Source organism: Pelodiscus sinensis, chromosome 1, assembly GCF_049634645.1.
Source record: "Pelodiscus sinensis isolate JC-2024 chromosome 1, ASM4963464v1, whole genome shotgun sequence".
In the NCBI taxonomy this organism is placed as follows: Eukaryota; Metazoa; Chordata; order Testudines; family Trionychidae; genus Pelodiscus; species Pelodiscus sinensis.
The window spans coordinates 323288242-323304103 of record NC_134711.1 but is presented as its reverse complement, the minus strand read 5'-3'; the positions used below and the strand labels follow the sequence as shown (position 1 = coordinate 323304103).

Sequence of the window (15862 nt, the reverse complement as noted above, 5' to 3'; positions counted from 1 at the left end):
AAGCTGAGCATTGGCGTAACTGTGGAGGATCAGGTGGCCTTGGAGCTTTTGTGCCTCTTCATCCATCGGTGAAGTGTATCAAATTCTGGGTGCAACCCAGCTCAGTGAGAGGTTGTCACCCTGGTCTACACCCTCACAAAGTCTTGCTCCCATGCTGGACCACTCACAAACAGCCCAACAGCACACAGGTTACACCCTGAGTGGCTGTGTGTAACTGCTTTCCTGGTTCTAGCAACTCCCACCCCAGCAGTCTGCCAGCGACATACCAGCCATGCTCTGACTTCCTGCAGTGTTGTTTAGTACTTGCAAGGAGATCCCAACTCATATCCAGGCCTGATTTTTTTTCCCCAAAAAACATGTGTTCTGCATGTCCAGTGCTCTCCTGACCAGTTCAGATGTCACTGGTCTGTTCCCTCTGTGAGTAGTCAATATAGCACAGTTTGCAACTTGAATTGGAATTAATGAACAAGTCAAATAAACACTACACTGGATTGGTTTTGTATCAAAGAATAAAACATTTATTTAACTATAACAGGCCTGTATGCAGAAACAGGCTCGTGCACAGACGGGGTGCAAAGAGTGCGAATTTCACACCCTCCCCCCAATTCCTCCAAGTAAGTGCATTGCCCTAGCCTCCCTCCCCGTGCTCCAGCTGGCTAGGGTAAAGCTGGGGCTGATTTGCCCCCCTCTCCACCCAGGAAAAAGACCAGGGGCAAAGTTAGGCCACAGAAGTGGGGCAGCCACCACCCCCTCCCACACCTGGCACCTCCTTCCCCAGAAATGCCTGTATATAGGCCTGTATAAAGAGAGATATTTTAAGTGTGTGACAGTATAAGGGGTTAAAGTCAGAAATTGCTTCAAGAGAGATCAAGACGTAACCCTTTCTTGTGCTGACCCCTAACCAACTAGACTTGGTTCAAAGTAAGATTCTTAACACTTGTTCCCAGCAACAAGACTGACCCAAATGTCAACTCAGGACCTGCCTTGAAAATCCAAAGGGTTGGTTCCTTTTTCTTTTTGGATGAAAGTGTGAGTAAGCAGGAAATACTTGGGATGGATTTGCTCTTAGCTTTTGTAGTTCAGTCACCCTTTGCTGTGAATTCCTTAGACAATTATCCCTTCTGACAAATTTTATTCAAACAATAAGTAAGTAGAGGAGTCTGTGGGTAAACATGCTCCATGCTCTTTCTTCTTTGTCTAAAATGCAGATTTGCCTTGTCTCCCTTTCACTGTCTCAAGGACCTTCTTTACTACTTATAGGTAAATCCAGAAAAACAGTCTCCTTTGTTTAAGACTGACTTGCTTAAGGCTCCTGTCAAATCAGGACCACATGGCTCTGAACATGGGCTAACAACATCATAAACTCTATGGCAACGTCTACACTGGCCCCAAATTCTGGAAAAGGGATGCAAAGCAGGTAAGTCAGAATAGGAAAATCCGCGGGGGATTTAAATATCCCCCGCGGATTTAAATAAACATGTCCGCCGCTTTTTTTCTGGGTTGGGGAAAAGCCGGTAAAAAGCGTCTAGACTGGTGAGATCCTCCGGAAAAGGGCTGAAAGCCTCTGAAAGTAGGAATAAGAGATCCTCCGGAAAAGGGCTTTATTCCGGAGGATCGCGCTAGTCTAGACGCTTTTTTCCGGCTTTTCCCCAAGCCGGAAAAAAAGCGGCGGACATGTTTATTTAAATCCGCGGGGGATATTTAAATCCCCCGCGGATTTCCCTATTCTGACTTACCTGCTTTGCATCCCTTTTCCGGAATTTGGGGCCAGTGTAGACATAGCCTGTGTCTACACTAGAGAGGTATTTTGAAATAATAACTCCTGAAATAACTATTTTGAAATAAGCTATTCTTCTTCGCAGGCAGGCGTCATTACTTCAAAATAATGGGCTTAGTAGGGTGGACACTCGCCTTGTTATTTCGAAATAAGGGGAGCTATTTTGAAATTGCTCCCCAGTGTAGACATGCCCACAGTGAACATCATATTTTGCATACAGTTTATTACAGTAGTGCAGAGGGTGCAAATATAGGGGTGCATCCAGGCACACCGTGATTTTAATGCTACTTACTGTCTGATAGGTTGTGAGGTTTGGTTCATTAATATTTGAAAAGTGATTTCAGATTCTGGAACAAACAACACTGTGTAATTAGAGCATGAAGTTGATCACCTGCCTGAAGTAAAACAGGCATTGCTCTGCCTAATAATAAGGCCGTTCAAAGTGTTTTACAAACATTCATGAAATTTGCCTTATAGCCTCTTGCACTGGGGTCGACAAGGTAGCAAGGTGGAAGGGCTTGCTCTGTGCTTCTGGAAGGGGCGGGGCCTTGGGCAGAAGGGGCAGGTTTGGGGCAGCCAGCCCCCAGTGCCACCCAAATTGCGGTGTGCACTCCACCCCACCTCCCACCCCTCAGTGATGTCCAGAGCACATTAAGCTGCTCTCCATGAGAGATGTAAAGGGCCCGGAGTTCCAGCCTCTGCCACAGTAGTGGTGGCAGAAGCCAGGATCTCTGGGGGTACGTCTACACTACAGCGCTAGTTCGAACTAACTTAGTTCGAATTAGTTAATTCGAACTAAGCTAGTTCGAACTAACGCATCTAGAACTAAAAACTAGTTCGAACTAGCGTTTTGCTAGTTCGAACTAGTAAGTCCACATTGAGTGGACTCTGAACAGGGCTTAAGGATGGCCGGAAGCAGTGCCGGCAGGGCATAAAAGGAGGACTTAGAGCATGGAGATACTGTCTCAGGCTAGCCGAGGGCTGCGCTTAAAGGGTCCCGACCCCCACCCCGGACACACAGTTCTAAGGGGTGCCCCGCTTGCAAAGAAGTTCTGGCTTGGAGTGCCCTGAGTGCCCACACTGGGCACATCACACCACTCGGCCATCAGCCCGGCTGCACTTGCCGCAGGCTGCCATCTGGGGAGAGGGAGTAATTGGGGGGCTGCAGGAGAGCTTCCACCCCCAGAAGCCCGCAGAGCCAGCCCAGTCCTCCCCATCGGGGGCTCGTACCCCATTCCTCCCTCACCTCCTTCCACTTGCCCTTCCCTAGCCCCCCTTCTTCTTGATGTACAAAATAAAGATAACGTTTCTTCCAACATTGACTCTGTCTTTATTGAAAAAAACTGGGGGAGACTGGGAAAAGGAGGTGGGAGAGGGGAAGAGAAAGGCTGGGAGAGGGGAGGGCAACTAACATGATCAGGGGTTGGGAACAGGTCCCAGATGAAGAGAGGCTACAGAGACTGGGACTGTTCAGCTTAGAAAAGAGGAGACGGAGGGGGGACAGGATAGAGGTCTGTAAAAGCAGGGGTTGGGTGGAGAGGGTGCATTCAGAAAAGTTCTTCCTGAGTTCCCATAAAGAAGGACTAGAGGACACCAAAGGAAAGGAATGGGTAGCAGGCTTGAAACTAGTAAGAGAAAGTTGTTCTTGACAAAGCAAATAGTTAACCTGTGGAACTCCTTGCTGCAGGAGGCTGTGAAGGCTAGAACTAGAACAGAGTTTAAAGGGAAGTGAGATCAAGTCATGGAGGTTGGGTCCATGGAGTCCTATTAGCCAGAGGGTAGGAGTGGTGTCCCTGCCCAAAGTTTGTGGAAGGCTGGAGAGGGATGGCACGAGACAAATGGCTTGGTCATTGTCTTCGGTCCATCCCCTCCAGGGTCCCTAGGGTTGGCCGCTGTGGGCAGACAGGCTACTGGGCTAGATGGACCTTTGGTCTGACCCAGGACGGCCATTGTAAGCTCAGGGCTCAGTGTCGGGGGTCTCAGTGGACCCCCTTGATTTTCATGCACACCTGGTCCTGGGTGGCCAGGCTGGCAGCTCTCCTGCCCTAGACGGCCACTTTCCTGTGCCTAGTGCGGAGATCGTGGACGAGGTCCACGATGTCCGCACTAGCCCAGGAAGGTGCCCGCCTCTTGCGGTCCAGGGCAAGCTCCCGGGAGCCGCCAGCCTGGTCCCGGCAAGAGGGGGTGGGCTGGGGGGCATCGGGTGGGTGGCTCTGTGCCGTGCCAGGTGCAGGGTCTGCTAGCTGGGTGCTGGCAGGCTTGCACCTGGCACGGGCACCGTAGCCAGCCCGTGCCCCTTTAAGGGGTCCGGGGCCGGGAGGGGGGCATAGAGTTTCCCTGGTGTTGGCCAGAGTGGCCACCAGGGAAACCTGGGGAGGGCTAGCCTCCCACTAGTTCGAACTAAAGGGCTACACAGCCCTTAGTTCGAACTAGCTAGTTCGAACTAGGCGTTAGTCCTCGTAAAATGAGGTTTACCTAGTTCGAACTAAGCGCTCCGCTAGTTCGATTCAAATTCGAACTAGCGGAGCGCTAGTGTAGCGCATAGGAAAGTTAGTTCGAACTAACGTCCGTTAGTTCGAACTAACTTTCTAGTGTAGACATACCCTGGGATCTTTCGTATTGCTAGGCCTCAGAGTAGTTGCCCCCTTCCCTACCACCCCATTGGTGGGGCTGGCCCCCTGCACGGTAAGAGTATCATTATCCTTGTTCTGCAGATGGAGGAGCCAAGACATGTGATGTACCCACAGTCACACAGGGAGTTTGTGAGAGAGACAGGAACGTAACCCACATTACTTGACATAGTCCTGCAAGTTAGCCACAAAACCACTGTTCCCACCAATTTTGTTTTGTTCTCATGGATGTCCACGTGAAAATAAGACAAAGCTAAGGTCTTTCTGTGGTGCTGCATACAAAGTGACATGCACTGTAACCAATTAGTGATCCCAAAGCAGCAAACTGCAGCAAGAGTGCAAAGGATGTGTGGCACAAGGGAGCTCTGAAATCAGCCATTAGTCTGGCACAATCAGTTGTTTTCTGAGATGAGACACGAAAATCTTTCTTACAAATGTTGCACCCCAAAATACCTGATAACAGACTGTGCAGTTGTGGAAGGTTCAGAGAATTGGTTATTGACTTCTGAGTCTTTGCTGGGATGCTGTTGTGAAACCAGCCTTTGCTAATGATGGAAAATGGTTATTTTTTGGTGGCTTACTTTTTGTGATGAGTTAACGGGCTCAATCCAGCTCCCAGTGCATAGATCACAGGTGACCTCTGAGTTGGTAGACTCAGCAGAGAGACTGATTGATTTGATATGGACACTGGCCACTCTTTTTGGTCCTAGAAGGGGTCCTTTCGGATCAGAATTGAAGCACATGCGGGGGAAATTTACACTGCTGTTGCCCATCTGCCATTGCTAACCCAACACTTTCCCAGCACCAAGCTCACTTGCAAATCTCTGAGAGAAAATAGAATTGAGCAGCCTGAGAGGGTCCCTGTTCTGTTTCGCATCCTCATGTTCAGCATAAAATACCTGCATATAAGAACATAAGAACGGCCGTACTGGGTCAGACCAAAGGTCCATCTAGCCCAGTATCCTGTCTACCGACAGTGGCCAACACCAGGTGCCCCGGAGAGAGTTGACCGAAGACAATGATCAAGCGATTTGTCTCCTGCCATCTCTCTCCAGCCTCTGACAAACAGAGGCCAAGGACACCATTTTATCCCCTGGCTAATAGCCTTTTATGGACCTAACCTCCATGAAATTATCTAGCTTCTCTTTAAACTCTATTATAGTTCTAGCCTTCACATCCTCCTCTGGCAAGGAGTTCCACAGGTTGACTATTTGCTTTGTGAAGAAGAACTTTCTTTTATTAGTTTTAAACCTGCTACCCATTAATTTCATTTGGTGTCCTCTAGTTCTTCTATTTAGGGAACTAATAAATAACTTTTATCGGTCCTCTCCACACCACTCATGATTTTATAGACCTCTATCATATCCCCCCTCAGTCTCCTCTTCTCTAAACTGAAAAGTCCCAGTCGTTTTAACCTCTCCTCATATGGGACCCATTCCAAACCCCAAATCATTTTAGTTGCCCTTTTCTGAACTCTTTCGAAGGCCAAAATACCTGCCAAACAGTCTTGATCCCTGAACAACTCTCTTGCTAATAAATCTAGAATTTGCTTCTAGGAGCTTGGCAAGGCCTTAAAGGCATTTGCCACCTGACCCACCACTTAGCTTCCCCTGGAACAAAGAGAAATCTATGTGTACATCTACACTGTGGGGATTTTCCAGAAACACTCCACCATGTCCAAGGAATGCATTTGCTCTTCCACTTTTTTTTGCGGAAGAGCAAACACGCTCTTTCGGGGAACCCTGTCTTCCTCGTTCTGTGAGGGATTAGGGCTCTGTCGAAAGAGGAGGCTTTTCCACCATTTGGCCCCGTCCAGACCAGCGGTGCGCAACCCGTGGGTTGGGTCGCAGCTGTCTTCCTGGGGGGTCGCAGTGGTTGGCCAACATTTTCTTTTAGCTCGGAGTACACGCGGCAGGGGCAAGGGGAGTGGCAGGGTAGTGGACCAGCACTTTAAATTAAAGGGGCTGCAACAAAATGTTCCCGTAGAGGGGTTGTTGGTTTTTGGGGGGGGGGTGTTGTTCAACAAAATTTTTTCCGGCTCTGGGGGGTTGTGAATGAAAAAAGGTTGAGCACTACTGGTCTAGACTGGGCCAAATAGTGGAAAAGCGATCTGGAAAAGCAATTCTGAAAAGCAATTGGAAAAAGCTACGGAAAAGCGATCGGAAAAAGCTACGCAAAATGCGAAGGGCATTTTGCGTAGCTTTTTCTGGGGGAAAAAACCTATCGTGTAGACCTAGCCTAAGTGTCAGAAGCCACAGGAAAGAGCATCCTATGTTTTGTGTGTGGAAGTGTCTCGGGCTGCAGCTCACTGTGAGTTTGAATAATGCAAAAACAAGTTCTCTGAGCTGTCGTGTGCATTTGTACATGTGCCCGGAGAGCCGAGACACAGGAATTCACTCCTAAAGCTTTTTGAATACTCTGTAGAGAATCTCCCCACTACGCTCCCCTCACCCACCCCACCCACCCCCGCTTCATGTTGCTTTCATGAAGATAGGTCACATGCTCAGGTTTCACAATCAGTATCTAACTTCTTCCCATTCTGGGAGACAATTTTAATAGCAGGATTTGGACAATCCTTACAAGGAAACCAAAGGATTGCTTAACACACAGTGCATACTTCCAACCAGCTGAATGGATCACAAATAACATTGTGGTAAATTCCAGACAGCAAAGGCACAAAAATGTGACTGAAGAACTTGGTGCAACCAGTCCTCCTAGAGAAGGCTGTACATAGAACACTCGAACTGGAAGGGACCTCGAGAAGTCATCAAGTCCAGTCCCTTGCCCTCCGGGCAGTGCTAAGCACCATCTAGATCGGAGGAGGGCAATCATTTGTGACTGGGGGGCCATTGCAGTAATTTTCAGGGGCGGAGCCTCGGGCAGAAGGGGCAGGGCCAGGATACTTCCATGCTTTCCAGGCCACAGAACCTGATTGGCCTGGGGGTGGGGGGGGCGTGACATCTTTGCTCTTCCCTCTTCCCCAGAGAGAACCACCAGCTGTTCAGAACAGCTGGTGGTTCCCTCTAGGTGCCCGTGCCTTTGGCAGTGGGAGGAGACTTCATGCGCTCCCCCTCACCCTCTATCCCCAAGCCAATCAGGGCTTGAGGGTGGGAGGAAACACACAAAGTCTCCTTCTGCCCTGCCCACACCCTGTAAGTGCCGCAGCACTCTAATTGGCCTGGGGGAGGAGCACAAAGCCTCTCGCTCCCTGCCCTCCAGCGCTCGTTGCTTAGAGTTAACAGCCAGGGTTGACTGTTAGTGCCACAAGCTCCTCCCTCCCTAGGCCCTGATTGACCTGGGGGTGGGGGAGTATCAGGGCCTCTGAAGACCAGATCAACTTGCTTGGTGGGCTGGATCCAACCCACGAAGGCCCATTTGCCCACCCCTGATCTAGAACATCCCTGAAAGGTGTCTATCTAACCTATTCTTAAATATCTCCAGTGATGGAGAGTCCACAACCTCCCGAGGCAATTTAACAGAAGGAAATCTCTACAGACCAGAAGGACCTTAAAACATGTAATGACACATGACACTAATTCCCACAATACCACAAACTGGACGAAATAAGGATTTGATGCCCATGACAAGACTTCATTGATTTCTGTGACAGCAAGATCTAGCCTTAATATAATGAACATCAGTGGACAAAACTCTTTCCCATAACTCCACTGAAGTGCTTGGGGTTTCACCAGTATCGGAGAGAGTAGAGTTTGGCTGTCAGAGTGTGTAGCAGAAGAGCACATCAAGCAAAATAGATAAGGGCTGCTGACAAAGCTGACGTTTAGGTTAGATTTATGAAGATAAGGAGGCAAATCCAGGAAGCCGGTGCTTGGTTGAAGCCCAGGACTGGGCACAATTTGTCAATATTTTCAAAAGTGACTCCTTATTTTGGGTGCCTGACCTGAGTCACTATATATGCTCCTGGTTTTCAGAGAGCAGGAACTCAGCACGTTCTGACAATTAAGCCCTATTAAGGTGTCTCAGGTTGGGCACCCAAAATCACTAGTCACTTTTTAAAATCTTGGCAAAGTATTCTGGGTTCTGTACTTGGCTCTGCCACAGGGTACCTACCTGGGCCTGACTTTCCTCAGCTGTAAAATCCAAGCTCATGTGAGGATGAATTTATGAAGGAGTTTGAGAGCCTCAGAAAAAAGGTGCCATGGATAGTGCAGTGTTACTATCCATTACTATGTGAGTCATGGCAGAAAGTCACCTGTCGATAAAAATAAAGTTATGAGTGTAATGTAGTCTGTTTAACAGCCAGGACATATAATTATGTGTTACAGGGCTCTGGCTGGACCTGGCCAGCTGCTATATAAAAAGAACTTGGGGTTGCAGGTATAGTATAGTATAGTATAGTATGCTTAGCTATTTTGTCCTAATTTATATTCAGAGTGTATGTGTTTTCAGTCACTTCCTACCTGCCAACACCCCTAGCTGGAATCAGACCACAGGCTGCACTTCCTTGGAATCACTCAGAATGTTAACCTGCATGGGTATGTCTACACTAGCCCCCTAGTTCGAACTAGGGCGGCTAATGTAGGCATTTGAATGTGCAAATGAAGCCCGAGATTTAAATATCCCGGGCTTCATTTGCATGTTCCCAGGCGGGCACCATTTTTAAATCCTCTTAGTTCGAACTGACTGCCCGCAGCTACACGCAGCAGTCAGAAGTTAATCCATACTAAATCCTTAGTTTGGATTAACTGTTACACCTCATTGCACATCTGAAAAGGAATATTTCCCTCTGATATGCACCAGATTGCATCATGTGTCAGGTAAAATCTTGGAGAAGGACACTCTTCTACAAGCCCCGTCTCCTCTCCCCATCGCAATTCAGGTTACACAAGCTGTACCCCCTCCCCCCAACCTATGCTTGCAAAAAGCTGTGCATATTCGTTTAGGAACAAGCTAGAGACACTCCTTACACAGTGTCCTTAATACAAGTTTGTTTGTGCTGTGGTTTGACCTTGCTTATGGTTATGAATAAACAGATGGATTCAATGAGGGAAACAAATTCAGAATCCCGTCCCCTCCTTTCTGCAAAGACCTAAAGATACTGGCTTTTATCACCAGCTAAGGGGCAACATTTCTACGGGGGCCTAGAAGGGATGATGTGTGCTGTATAAGAACCTGAATAGAATGTATATAAACAGATGACCATTGTTGAGCTTTGAGGAACAAAGAAACAATGGGATCCTTGTTCTGATTCAGCTGTTTGATCTGGATTCAAGTAAATTATTAAATCACAAAGATTCTGCTTTGGTAGGACCTACAATATATGCTAAATTGTTACCCAGAGATAAGAGAAGAAACCCCAGAAGTATTTCTAGATAGCAAGTGGCAATGCAATGTTAATTTCAAACTTCCAGGCTTCCAGAGCATAGTGATCCATGTCTGACAAATAAGTAGGGATAAGCTTGAAAATACAATTTCTCTCACTGTCAGTCTTCTATGAAGGTATTACAAATGAAAGAGAGTAGGAAGGTATTTCAATGCAATATTTTCTGGCATGATATTGCACTGACAGTGCACAGAGCTGTATTGGGATGGCAACCGATAATATCTTCCCTCAACTGTAGAAAACAGTGTATGTGTGTGTGTGACAGAAAAAGAAATGGGTGGGGGAAGGGTTTAGAGGCCAACTGTGCTAACCTTTTCTCTCTGCCGATGAAGGGGAGTTACTTCATGTTAGAACAATGGGATCTGGGCAGTTAGATTTTTAGATTCTCTTCTTGCCACTGATGCATTGCACAGTTGGTAAAATGGGTGCAATTTGCTTCCATTCTGGTGTTGTGAGGCTTATCAGTGTTTGAGAAGTGTGTTGAGACTGTTGCAGGAGATGTGCTATAGAAAGAAAAGCTTAGGCTATGTCTACACTGGCATGATCTTGTGCCAGAAATATGCAAATGAGGCTAAGCGTGGAATATCGCCGAGACTCATTTGCATATCTAATGAGCCGCCATTTTGCGGAAGAGGCTCTTGTGCAAGAAGGAGTGTCTACGCTGCCCCTTCTAGCACAAGAAAAATCCTCTTGCGCAATGCCGTTATTCCTGAAAATAATCAGCCAATGTAGACAAAGCCTTGATGTTTTCAAATTCTGGTTTAGATCAAGTCAGTAGAGTTAGGTGTTGTCATCTTTGGGCCATCACCATAAATTACATCCTCATTTGATAGTTCCTACCCCGGAGGGGACTGATGGAGCATGGGACATTTCAACACATTGGTTTGGAAATTGCAGTGCTGTAAGCCATGTGTATGAGGGGGCCAGCTGGAGTAATGCCTGGCTCCAGATGGTGCTATCTGCTTCCTTGTATCTCAGTATGTACAGCATCTTTTCTATCACAAACTCTCATGCAGGAAAACAACCTCTTAGACAGACTGTTGACTGAAACTTCAGCTTGTCCAGAGTGACATGACACTGTTTAAATGGGCCATCTGTGCTGCTGTACAAAGAGCAAGGCCGATGCACAGGGATTGGAGTGCTCTTCTGCTGCACAGCAATTCATTCAAGTAACCTCAGCAAGGAAGTTTTATTAAAAATTCAAATCTATCCTACATATGCACTGATTTAGAATAAGGAGCAGACTGGCCCCTTCATGCCATTGAAAAAGAGAATCAGTCTGATGGCTCTAGATAAGAGCACGCCACATCTGAAGTATTGCTTGTCCTTTCCCTTTGTGAGGACACCACAAGGAACAGTCTCTGCAGATTGGGAAAAGGATCATAGAATCCATAGGGCTGGAAGAGAATCAGGAAGTCATTGAGTTCAGCCCCCTGCCCAAAGCAGGACCAATCCCAACTAAATCATCCCAGCCAGAGCTTTGTCAAGCCAAAACTTAAAAACCTCTAGGGATGGAGATTCCACCCCCTCCCTAGGTCACCCATTCCAGTGCTTCACCACCCTCCTAGGTAAATAGATTTTCCTAATATCCAACCTAGTTCTCCCTCCACTGCAACTTGAGACCATTGCTCCTCATTCTGTTATCTGTCACTACTGAGAACAGCCTCTCTCCATCCTCTTTGGAATCCCCTTCAAGCTGCTATCAACACCCTCCTCCTCCACCCACACACACTCTTCTGTAGACTAAATAAGCCCAGATCCCTCAGCCTCTCATAGGTCATGTGTTTCAGCCCCCTCATCATTTTTGTTGCCCTCTGCTGAACTTTCTCCAAAGCATCCACATCCTTTCTGTAATGGCGGCAGGGAGAGGGGCAGAACTGGATGTAATACTCCAGATGTGTCCTCACCAATGCCAAATAAAGGAGAATAATCACTTCTCTAGACTTGCTGGCAATGCTTCTTTAATAACAATTATTTAATAATAAAAATTTAATAAGAAGCCCAGTTTATGCTTAAACTTATTCATAAGAAAAATGGAGACAGAAGCCCAGCAGCAGAGTGGGGCCTATCCTGTTTATTGTGTCGAGTGAAACATGTATGATTACCTGCCCTGTGGGCGGATGGTGTATGTGTGCACCCGTTGCAAGGATCTCCTGACCCTCAGAGACCGAGTTCGGGCTCTGGAGGCCAGGGTGGCTGAACTGGAGGAGCTAAGGGAGGTAGAGATCTATGTTGATGAGACTTTCCGGGACACTGTAGTACTGTCCCACCTCCAGTCTGAGAGCCCCAGTGCTCTTAAAGAGGATGAAAGTCTCAAGGGAGCAGAGCATTCAATGGGAACAGAAGGAAACCATCCGGTAGTTGGGACCCTCCTTACAGAGGAAGTTGCGGTATCCTCTCGCACTGAGGATACCTTTAAGGGGGAAGGAACGCCAGTTGTTAGGAAGAGGTGGGTGTTAGTAGTGGGTGATTCGATTGTTAGAAGCATAGATAGTTGGGTTTGTGATGACTGGGAGAACCGTATGGTCACTTGCCTGCCTGGTGCGAAGGTTGCAGATCTCTCGAGGCATCTAGATAGACTTATGTGTAGTGCTGGGGAGGAGTTGATGGTTGTGGTACATGTAGGTACCAGTGACATAGGGAAGGATAGGAGAGAGGACCTGGAGGCCAAATTTGGGTTGCTAGGAAAGAGACTGAAATCCAGGACCTCTATGGTGGCATTCTCGGAAATACTTCTAGTTCCACGCGCAGGGCCAGGTAGACAGGCAGAGCTTCAGAGTCTCAATGCGTGGATGAGATGATGGTGTAGGGAAGAGGGGTTTGGATTTATTAGGAACTGGGGACACTTTTGGGAGAGGGGGAGCCTATACAGGAAGGATGGGCTCCACCTAAACCAGGGTGGAACCAGACTGCTGGCACTAAACATTAAAAAGGCCGTAGAGAAGTTTTTAAACTAAGAGATAGGGGAAAGCTGATTGGTGTGGAGATGCACATAAATCGGAGGGAGACTTCTCTTAGAGGAGAATCCATTGATAGAGATTCTCTAAGTTGTAGTCAGAAAGAGAGGAGGGGAGAGGACAAACCATGGGCCAGAGCGGACAAACAACTGCATACAAAGGAATCCAATGCACCAGGGAAGGGCAGACAAATAAGCAGTGGCAAATTTTCAAGTGCTTCTGCACAAATGCTAGGTGTCTGACTAATAAGATGTTTGAACTAGGGTACCTCGTATTAAATGAGGAGAGTGACATAATAGGCATCACTGAAACCTGGTGGAATGAGGAAAATCTGTGAAACACAATCATACCAGAATATAAAATATATCTGAAGGATAGAGCAGGCCAGGTGGGTGGTGGAGTGGCACTGTATATGAAAGATAATATAGAATCAAATGAAATAAAAATATTAAATGAATCAACATGTTCAATAGAATCACTATGGATAGTAATTCCATGCTCCAATAATAAGAAATTAGCAGTAGGGATATATTATCAACCACCTGACCAGGACAGTGATACTGCCATTGAAATGCTGAGGGAGATTAGAGAGGCTACCAAAATAAAGAACTCTATAATAATGGGGGATTTTAATTACCCCCATATTAACTGGATACATGTCACCTCAGGAAGAGAAGCAGAGATAACATTTCTCAATGGCTTAAATGACTGCTTCTTGGAGCAGCTGGTACAAGAACCCACAAGGAGAGAGGCAATTTTTGATTTAGTCCTGAGTGGAGCGCAGGATCAGGTCCAGGAGATAACCGTTACAGGACCGCTTGGGAATAGTGACCATAATATAATAACATTTAACATTCCTGTGGTGGGAAGAACACTTCAGCAGTCCAGCACTCTGGCATTTAATTTCAAAAAGGGGAATTACACAAAAATGAAGAGGTTAGTTAAACAGAAATTAAAAGGCACAGTGACTAGAGCCAAATCCCTGAAAGCTGCATGGAAACTTTTTAAAGACACCATAATAGAGGCCCAACTTAAATGTATACCCCAAATTAAAAAACATAGCAAGAGACCTAAAAAAGAATCACCGTGGCTTAACCACCATGTAAAAGAAGCAGTGAGGGACAAAAAGGCATCTTTTAAGAAGTGGAAGTCCAATCCTAGTGCAATAAATAGAAAGGAACATAAACACTGTCAAATCAAGTGTAAAAATGTAAGAAGAAAAGCAAAAAAAGATTTTGAGGATCAGCTAGTTAAAATTCAAAAAGAAATAAAATGATTTTTAAGTACATTAGAAGCAGGAAGCCTCTAAAAAACCTGTGGGTCCCCTAGATGATTGAGATATAAAAGGAGCAATCAAGGACGATAAAGCCATTGTGGAGAAACTAAATGATTTCTTTGTTTCAGTCTTCACGGCTGAGGACGTTAGGGAGATTCCCAAATCTGCAAAATCCTTTGTGCGTGATGAATTTGAGGAGCTGTCCCAGATTGAAGTGTCATTAGAGGAGAATTGGAACAGATAGAAAAACTTAATGTTAACAGATCACCAGGACCAGATGGCATTCATCCAAGGGTTCTAAAAGAACTCAAATGGGAAATTGATAAGCTATTATCTGTGGTTTGTAAACTATCCTTTAAATCGGCTTCCGTACCTAATGACTGGAAGGTAGCTAACGTGACACCAATATTTAACAAGGGCTTTAGAAGCGATCCTGGCAATTACAGACCGGTAAGTCTAACTTCAGTACCGGGCAAATTAGTCGAAACAATGGTAAAGAATACAATTGTGAAGCATGTAGAAGAACATAATTTGTTGGACAAAAGTCAACATGGTTTCTATAAAGGGAAATCCTGTCTTACTAATCTATTAGAGTTCTTCGAAGGGGTTAACAAACATCCAGAGAAGGGGGATCTAGTAGATATAGTATACTTAGATTTTTCAGAAAGCCTTTGACAAGGTCCCTCACCAAAGGCTCTTGTGTAAATTACATTGTCATGGGATAAGAGGGAAGGTCCTTTCATGGATTGATACCTGGTTAAAAGACAAGACACAAAGGGTAGGAATAAATGGTAAATTTTTAGAATGGAGAGGGGTAACTAGTGGTGTCCCCCAAGGGTCAGTCCTGGGACCAATCCTTTTCAACTTATTCATAAATGATCTGGAGAAAGGGGTAAGCAGTGAGGTAGTAAAGTTTGTGGATGATACCAAACTTTTTAGGATAGTCAAGACAGAAGCAGACTGTGAGGGACTCCAAAAAGATCTCACTAAACTGAGTGATTGGGCAACAAAATGGCAAATGAAATGTAATGTGGATAAGTGTAAAGTAATGCACATCGGGAAAAATAACCCCAACTATACGTACAGTATGATGGGGGCTTATGATGGGGGCTAATTTGGCTATGACAAATCAGGAAAGAGATCTTGGAGTTATCGTGGATAGTTCTCTGAAAACTTCCACGCAGTGTGCAGCGGTGGTCAAAAAGGCAAATAGGATGCAAGGAATTATTAAGAAAGGGATAGAAAATAAGACTCAGAATATTTTACTGCCCCTGTATAAAACTATGGTACGCCAACTTCTTGAATACTGTGTACAGATGTGGTCTCCTCACCTCAAAAAAGTTATTTTGGCCTTGGAAATGGTTCAGAAAAGGGCAACTAAAATGATTTGGGGTTTGGAACAGGTGCCATATGAAGAGAGGTTAAAATGACTGAGACTTTTCAGTTTAGAAAAGAGGAGATTGAGCGGGGATATGATAGAGGTATAAAAATCATGAGTGGTGTGGAGAGGGCGAATAAAGAAAAGTTATTTATTAGTTTCCATAATAGAAGAACTAGAGGACACCAAATGAAGTTAATGGGTAGCAGGTTTAAAACTAATAAAAGAAAGCTCTTCTTCACATAGCGTGTAGTCAGCCTGTGGAACTCCTTGCTAGAGGAGGCTGTGAAGGCTAGGACTATAATAGAGTTTAAAGAGAAGCTAGATAATTTCATGGAGGTTAGGTCCATAAAAGGCTATTAGCCAGGGGATAGAAATGGTGTCCCTGGACTCTGTTTGTCAGAGGCTGGAGAGAGATGGCAAGAGACAAATCACTTGATCATTGTCTTCAGTCCACCCTCTCTGGGGCACCTGGTGCTGGCCACTGTTGGCAGACAGGC

At 46.0% G+C, this 15862-nt stretch overlaps 1 protein-coding gene across 4 annotated transcripts in view; it reads left to right on the top strand.

Moving 5' to 3' along the window:
• Nucleotides 1-15862, top strand: part of SLCO2B1 (solute carrier organic anion transporter family member 2B1) — a 170334-nt gene that overhangs the window by 73249 nt on the left and 81223 nt on the right. The window lies entirely within an intron of this gene.